The sequence below is a fragment of the Coenobita brevimanus genome, chromosome 115, assembly GCF_032717465.1.
Source record: "Coenobita brevimanus isolate Jiangsu-jjx chromosome 115, ASM3271746v2, whole genome shotgun sequence".
NCBI lineage: Eukaryota > Metazoa > Arthropoda > Malacostraca > Decapoda > Coenobitidae > Coenobita > Coenobita brevimanus.
In genome coordinates this window covers 18,046,879-18,055,379 of record NC_137068.1, presented here as the reverse complement: position 1 = coordinate 18,055,379, position 8,501 = coordinate 18,046,879, and positions in this window count along the sequence as shown.

Below are 8,501 nucleotides of genomic sequence, written 5' to 3'. Positions count from 1 at the left end.
CCATCTTCCTCACTCTCTCCCTCCCTCCCTCCAACCCACTTTCTTCCCTTCCTCCCTCCCTCTCTTCTATCCCCTTACCCCTCCTCCCTCCCCTTGCCTCCTCCATCTTAATATTCCCTCCCTCCATAACTCTTTCATCCCCTCCCTCCCTCTCCTCCTCTTGTCTCTCTCCGTATCGTTTCGTATCGTATCGTTTATAAAGTCTTCAGTATGCTTGCATTCGTCGGCCTTGGTCACCTAGGCTGCGTTTCAACAGCTGGAACGCCACGGAAAGTGAAGGCACTTTCGAGAACAAATGTATGGGGGATGAAGAGGGGGGGTGAGTTGTCGCGGTCTGCGTTGCGGCTGGAACTATTAATGGTGAGCTGGGTCTCACTGGCGACATCCGACAGCTGAAAATGGTTTAGGTCACGGTTGTGTAAGGGACAACAGAACTCTAAATACCAGGGTATTTCTGTGTAATTTGAGAGAGTGAAAGGATTTTGAATACTAACGCGTCATAAATGAAAAGATTTGTTACAATACCATCTTCATGTCAATTAAGTAATATTTTTCCCCTACTGAAAGTAAAGGCTATGTGGAGGAAGAGAGTACAATCGCTCTCATGATTCCCTGAGACACCTCTGTTGCAGGGTGTTTGGCCCGCTCTGCTCTTACTGAACGACAGGTAGTTGAGTCAGACTGCCCTAACACAGTGAAGCTGAAAATGGAACCGCTTCTTATAAACGAGAGATCATGAAAAAAGAGATGGGTGGGATATAAACAATAATGATGGACAGTATCATTGCACGTATGGTAATACAACACGGAATAATTTTACTGAAATAATTCCACCTATTATTGATTACATATAGCTTGAAAGATGAAGAGATATATATGTTAAGGAGTTTGTTGTCAGCCATTCACCTCCCCAACAATTTGCTACGGACGTGTGATTAATGCATTAGTAAATTCCTCTACATACTGCGGGTTTGCCTATTAGTTATTTAGCAATAATACACGTATTATAGAAATGTATGGATATTTCACAATATCATGGTTGTATGACCGAGTCCCTTTAAGTCGTCACACTGAGTGGATCACGTAATAACATTTCAGTACTATATTTGTTAAACGTATCAGGTGTTCTACCCTTGTCATCAGTGATATTTGCACGACAAATAATGGCATCCGGGGGTACAGAGACAATCAAAGCAAAGAAAAGATATTTACTGCAGGGATAGGAAACCATTTCCCATTTCATGTAATAACACGAAAGAAGCACATAATGAAACGGTAACATGATTGTGATAGCCCTCACAAACATCCTCCAAGAGGATGAAAAGAAATAAAAAATATTCCTCATACCATATATATATATATATATATATATATATATATATATATATAGACAGACAGATAGATAGATAGATAGATAGATATAGATAGATATTTATACAGTGTATATTAGCTGTATTCTTTTTACTACAGTGTGGGTATATATAAGTAAATGCATTATTTAAATGTCGCACCTTTTACAGCATCAAAATATTGGTATCTAATATGTCGCCCAGCCTCCCACTTAATTATTGCATTTAACCTATCCGACATGGAGGAGACAAGGTTTCGGATCATTTCCTGTCGACCCCTGCAAGGATCCCACTATATGTAATCAGTAGTAGGTGGAATTATTTCAGTAAAATCATTCCGTGTTGTATTACCATACGTGCAATGATACTGTCCATCATTATTGTTTATATCCCACCCATCTCTTTTTTCATGATCTCTCGTTTATAAGAAGCGGTTCCATTTTCAGCTTCACTGTGTTGTTAGGGCAGTCTGACTCAACTACCTGTCGTTCAGTAAGAGCAGAGCGGGCCAAACACCTTCCACCACAGGTGTCTCAGGGAATCATGAGCGCGATTGTACATAATGAGGGTTTGTTTTCAGTCATTCCCGCGAAAATCATACTTCCGTGAAGTACCTCCTCACCTCCGCACAATCATCATAATCTTCCAAAGTCATCTTGTTCCACTGCAGTCTTGCACCATAGGGTCCATTTCGTCTTCAAAATCGGAGCAAATCACAGTAGGAAGCAGCTGTGGGGAAGGCAGGATATGTTATGGTTCTTCTTTACGGCTTACATAGTGGTTAAATGTTTCCAAAGTATTTCGGCAATATACATTTACAATTATATTTTGCAGACAAATATTCATGTAACTTCTTAATATTGTTGTCAATGATGCTCAAATATACATAGTCGCTATGGCATTATTCCAATTATTGTATTCTAAAAGAAGAATATCTAGAGCAAAAGCAAATTCGCGCTCAAAGTATTTGGTGGTTTCACTGCTACCCCCACTACCGCTGAACCGCTATAGGGCGCAAAGGCCTGTTGAAACTCAGCCCTGATGGCGGCTGTTCACACTGCTGAAGCTGCTTGATCTCTGGCAGCCTCCCTATTCAATCTCTTATCTTTGAGTTAACACCTTGTGACCTTGTCCCAAGTTTTTTTCTGTCTGCCTTTCGGAGCACTACCCACGACGTTCACACTTTTCACCCGCACCCAACCGCCATGCTCCACCCTCTCAGCATGCCTAAACCATCTCATCTATCCCTCCTCATCACAACACCAACACATTCCTGTCCTATCCTTCCTCTCAATTCTTCAGGCGAAATCCTAGCCCCCCCCCCCTCCCCAGGCCTAGCATTCAAGGAAGCACTGCACATCCGTCCAATCATTGTCATAATACGTTTGAGCCTGCGAAAACCCTCTCCCTTTACTGCCTAAAATACCTGCCGCCGGACTACCCACCCCGCCACCCCCCAACCCACCACCGAGCCGCTACCACACCACCACCTCAGGAGGACACAACGGCGGGGCTAGTGACCCAGGTCAAGAGGGTCACCGGGACACTACTGTCCTGAGTCCTTTTTCCCCGCAACTACCCCAACACCAGGTGAGCGGAAAGAGGCAATGACCTTGCGAGCGGGACAGCCGTCACCAGAATCGGGGTGGGACTGAACAGGATTCAGTCCCAGGTAACACCGCGTCGACGGCCACTGTACGTGACGGGGAAGGAGCGGCCACTGTACGCCCTTCAGTTACCACCCCAAGGGCAGGAGGCCCAAGGGCAGGAGGCCCAAGGCTATGGCCAGAAGTGCACACCAGGGTAAGGGGACCCTTGGCTACGGCCTTAGTGTCCAAGGAGGGCGCTGCCTCTGTGCACCCCTCTCTCTCTCCTACGGGAGCAACACCGTGTCGACGGCCACTGTACGTGACAGGGAAGGAGCGGCCACTGTACGCCCTTCAGTTGCTTTCCAAAGGGCAGGCAGGCTTACGGCTATGGCCGAAGTACACACAAGGGTAAGGAAACCCTCGGCTATGGCCTTAGTGTGTACCGGAGAGGGCGCGGCCTCTGTGCACCCCTCTCCTGCTTTTCTCTCCTACGAGAGCAACACCGCATCGACGGCCACTGTACATGACGGGGAAGGAGCGGCCACTGTACGCCCTTCAGTTGCTTCTCTAAGGGTAGATAAGCTACCTGCTACGGCCAAAGTACGTACCAGGGTAGACAGGCCCTTGGCTATGGCCTCAGTATGTACTGGAGAGGGCGCGGCCTCTTTACACCCCTCTCCTGCTTTTCCCTACTACAGGAGCAACACCATGTCGACGGCCACTGTATGTGACGGGGAAGGTGCGGCCACTGAACGCCCTTCGGTTGCTTCTTGTAGGGCGGGTAAGCTTACGGCTATGGCCGCAGTACGTACCAGGGTAGGCAGACCCAAGGCTACGGCTTCAGTACGTACCGGAGAGGACATGGACTCCATGTACCTTTCTCCTGCCTTTTCCTTCTGTGGGAGCAGCACCGCCAGCACGGCCACTGTACGTGCGGGGGAAGGAGCTGCCACTGTATGCCCTTCAGCCGTGTGCCCTAGGAGTCACGGAACCGCGTTCACGGCCATTGTGCGTGGCAGGGAAGGAGCGGCCACTGTACGCCCTTCATTCGTGGCTCTGAAAGCACTCCCAACGCAGGAAGTCCCTTGCGCGGCCGACCTCTTTCCTCTCAGCTGCGTGGGACGCCCTTTGTCACCATCCGGGAGTGTTGCCCCGGAGGTGTTGCCAGAATGGTGGCAAGGCCCGATCCCGGCCCTACCTCCTACCCCTGGGAGATCTCTGTTCCTGTCGGACACCCGACAGAGACGGTGCCGCAGCCCACCCCTGTCAGCGCCTTTCCCTACAGGCGACTGCAGTCCTAGGACTCCCAGGCCCGACCAGCAGCCTCCAGAAAAGGGCATCCCAGGCTCACTCACCCCACGGAGCCAGAGGCGACATGCCCGCCTCCTACAGCTGTTTGGCCCCAGTCCCAAGGGCCACCTCTCAGGTCGAGGCCCCCAGACAGGAGGGCCTCCCTGCACCCCACCAACGAGGCTCCAGTGCGAGGGCCTCATCTCAGGTCGAGGCCCCCAGACAGGAGGGCCTCCCTGCACCTCACCGACGACCAGGACCGGGGCAGTGACTCCCCTGCGGGTAGTGTATTGCCCCTTGCAGGAAGGCTCCCCCTAGGGCCTTCCCCTCACGCCCATACTCCAGAGTGAACTCTACCCAGGACACACGGGTAAATAGTGACGCCCCTTGTACCGAGAACAACCCAGGGGAAATAACAGTGAACAGTGACCAAGTGAAGGCCAGTGTAAAGCCAGTGACAGTTACCATTAGTCTTTAAGAACCCGATACCCGGCAGAACAGAAAATAGCCTGAACCCTAAATAAGAGAACTTATAGTGATTGTGTGAGTCTTAAATAAGAGAACTTTCAGTAACTGTGAACGGAGACTAGGGTGCGCGGGCAAATCAAAAGTCTGTGTATAAGTGCCGCCGCGACTAAGTGACTACATCAAGTGTCGCGATCTGCACCCTGTCTAATTATAGCAGTATTCACCCCACGGACTCTTAATCTTGTTCATTCCCATTGCATCTAACTAAATATATATTCTGCCTAAAGATGAAACACGGGTATCGCTATATATAACTAATAACATAAGTGTACATGTATAATACTGTGTTTCAAGTGTATCTGTGCATTGTGGTGTCAAAGGCTAACTCTGTGTCCCTGTCTCCTGTATATGCAATATCACTCTGTGTTATATTGTAACGGTGTAGAAATTAAGGCAATAGATGTGTTAAGGTATACTGCCTGGTTATTATGTCCTGTTCCTTTGTGAGTGCTTTACTTCCGGTCCGGAAAGAGGACCCCGCTCAGTCGCTGGTGTTCTTAGGATGAGAAGTCAACCTAAAAACACTCAGCATAACACTCCCCAAGTCTCACTACCCTACAGCATTACACTCCTAACACATGCTGCATACAATGATCCCTTAGCACAGAGGGAGAGCCCTCTTAGTGTCAGGAGAGGCAACAGCTCCCTGAATTTCCTCCAATCATTCCTCACGCTAACAACAGCCCTACCCCTAGCACATAGCATGTCCTAAAAAAAAAAAAAAACTTCCACAAACTCAAGAGACTCCTGCCTCCTGTCTTAACTCTCTTCTCTTCCCTTTTTTTTCTTTCTCTCTCCCTCCCTCTCCTTCCTTCATTCCTTCCTTCGTTCCTTCCCTCGCTCCTCCCCTTTTCTCTTCTCTCCCCCTTCCTTCCTCCATCCCTCCCTCCCTCTTCCCTTTTTCTTTTCTCTCCCCCTTCCTTCCTTCCCTTTCTCTTATCACTCCTCCCTCCATCCTTTCCTTGGCACTTTACTTTTCTCTTTCATCCGTCCCTTCCTCTCTCACCCTTCTCATTTACTTAGCTCCCCTTCGCCCGTCCTTTCCCTTTTCCTCTCTCTCTCTCTCTCTCTCTCTCTCTCTCTCGACTTCACTGCTCTTAAATTTTACATGACCTTCATCGGTACACAAAATAACTATTATAGTGAGTCTAGTATTGCGTTAACAGCCATGGCTAAGCTATACAAGACGCAGTCTGTGATGTAAATGATATACCCACCGTGACGAGCCACCACCAGGACGTCGCGACACCCATCCCAGGGGGAGACCACGGAGGGGCTTTGAGGGCGCGTACAATACCCAGGCAGTATGGGCCTATGTCTCCTACTACCTTACGCCCTTATTCCCTGCAACAGACACGGCGAGAACTACACAGTACTGGGACATTATCGTCCAGCCGGAACAGCCCCCGCCAGGTTCGGGGTGGGGCTGATACCTCAGTCCCAGACAGTGCCCGAGTGACGGCCACTAGCCGCACTAGGAATGAGACGGCCACTAGCCACTCACTAGCTGCATCCCCCCCCTCTGCAGAAACCAGTGACGGCCACTAACCTCACTAGCCACACTAGAGGAGTGACAGCCACCGCCTGATCTCCTTTGCAGCTGCCTCCGGGAGCTGGACCTCGGTGACGGCCATTAGCCGCACCAGTGAGCAGGTGACAGCCATTAGCCACACTCAGCCCACAGTACACCAGGAGAACCAGGCCCCGGCGACAGCCACTAGCCGTGCCGGAGGAGAAGTGATGGCCACTAGCCATGCCTTCTCTAATAGGAACTCAGTGATGGCCACTAGCCGCATCTGTGGACAGGTGATGGCCACCAGCTGCACCGCACCCTCAGTCCTGCCAGATAGTCAGTCCCTGGTGATGGCCATTAGCCGCACTGACAGGAGAGGGATGGCCACTAGCCACCCTACCCCTATTGCCCTTGGGACCTTGGTGACAGCCACCAGCCGTGCCAGGGAGACACCAGACACCACCTGGCTCTCGCCTCCTGTGACTTCCCCTTCAGAGGACGTCCCTTGCTTGGCCCACCCCTCCTGCAGCCGAGCGGGACCACCCTCTTGTTCTCCCCACAGAGGCAGCCCCCAGGTGGAACTGTCCTGCCTGGAGGAGGTCTGACAAGACCCCATCGTGACCCCGGGGATACGAGCAGTCCAGCCGGTGCCCAGCGGAGACCATTCCCTGCCGGACTCCCGACGGCGAGGATGCTGCAGGCCACTCCTGATGGCGACCTGACCCAAGAGAGACAGCAGTCCCCGGACTCCACAAGGCACCCCCAGGACCACGGGGCATGACCTCCCTGACCCCAGAGGATGATAAACCTCTCTCCAGGGTGGGTGCAGACAAGTGCGCCTACTCTCCCTATTTGGTCCCAGTCCGAGGGACTGAACGCCCCACCGAGGCCTCACCAGAGAAGGGCTCCTCTCCACGCCTCCCAGCAGCCCACTCCAGACTACACTGACCCTGAGGATGGTCTCCTGCCCTCTAAGAGAAGGCACACGGGACCCCTCCCACACCTGGCCGACACCTGTAGGAGCCCAAGACTTCAGCAGCCCTATAGAAGCCCTCCTGTCTAGAGACTGACTTTGTGCCTAGAAAGTGTATTGTGTCTTAATTGTATTACATTGTATCTAGTGGTGTAGAATTTAAGCTAATACACGTATAAAGTTGATTGACCAGAGTTTTTATGCCCTGTTCCCCTCGTGGTGTATTCTAGTTCCAGTCTCGAAAGAGAACCCCAGCTCAGCAGCTTATGTTCTTAGGGTGAGGAGTTGACCTAAAAACGTCTAGCATGACAGTAAATAGCCAAGCGAAATATGTACAGTATCGAGAAACGTATTTAATTTAGCATTTGCCGAGAAATGAGAGTAATACAAGATTAACTAGAAAGCACTCTGAGAGCGCATACCTCCGTCAATGCCATTGCCATTAAAATGGATCCGGATCCAGATCCTTGAAGATATTGTGTGGAATGCATAGGATCCAGATCCGCCTCCAAATTAAATCAACTGTTCCTTGACCCATGATCCACTCGTCCACATTTTTTTTTTTTGAAATTCATTAAGAACTTTTGGGTATATTGTGCGGGATACCCCGGATCCGGATCCAGATCTGCCCCCAAATTTGATCAGTTCTTCCTTGACCCATGGCCCACCCTTTCACAAAGGTTCATTGAAATTCATTGAGAACTTTTGGAGATATCGTGTGGACAAGCAAACAAACAAACAGACAAACATAGGTGAATACAAAACCTCCTGTAACTTCGTTGGCGGAGGTAAAAATAGCATCTAGATGTATTTGTAACTGTACACGTACTGAATGCTTTCTATGCAATTCTAGAATATTCACGGAGAATAGAAATCAACATAATTTCATTGATTAACCATGAGATCTGCTCAGCGTACTAAATTGAGGATTTTATTTCACAATAGGAGGACATTCCATAATATAGTGATGCAGTGTGTGATGCTGGTGCCCCATAACCTACTCAAGTGAGTCATCTCTAGAGAATTCCCAGAAATATTTATAACTAAGTCTCAGTCTCATAACTTTTCTCATTTCAAACAGTCCACCTCTTTGGCCACCTGTTACCAGGAAATATTTTGAGACACGTTCACGTTTTCTCAGCAAACAAGAAGCTGTCTAAAAGCAATCAAGTGCACTTGATGAGCACGTGCCGGGGCAAGCGAATGCCATGTTATCACAATTTCCTTCTGATACATAAACACTTGTTTTTTGATGAGAT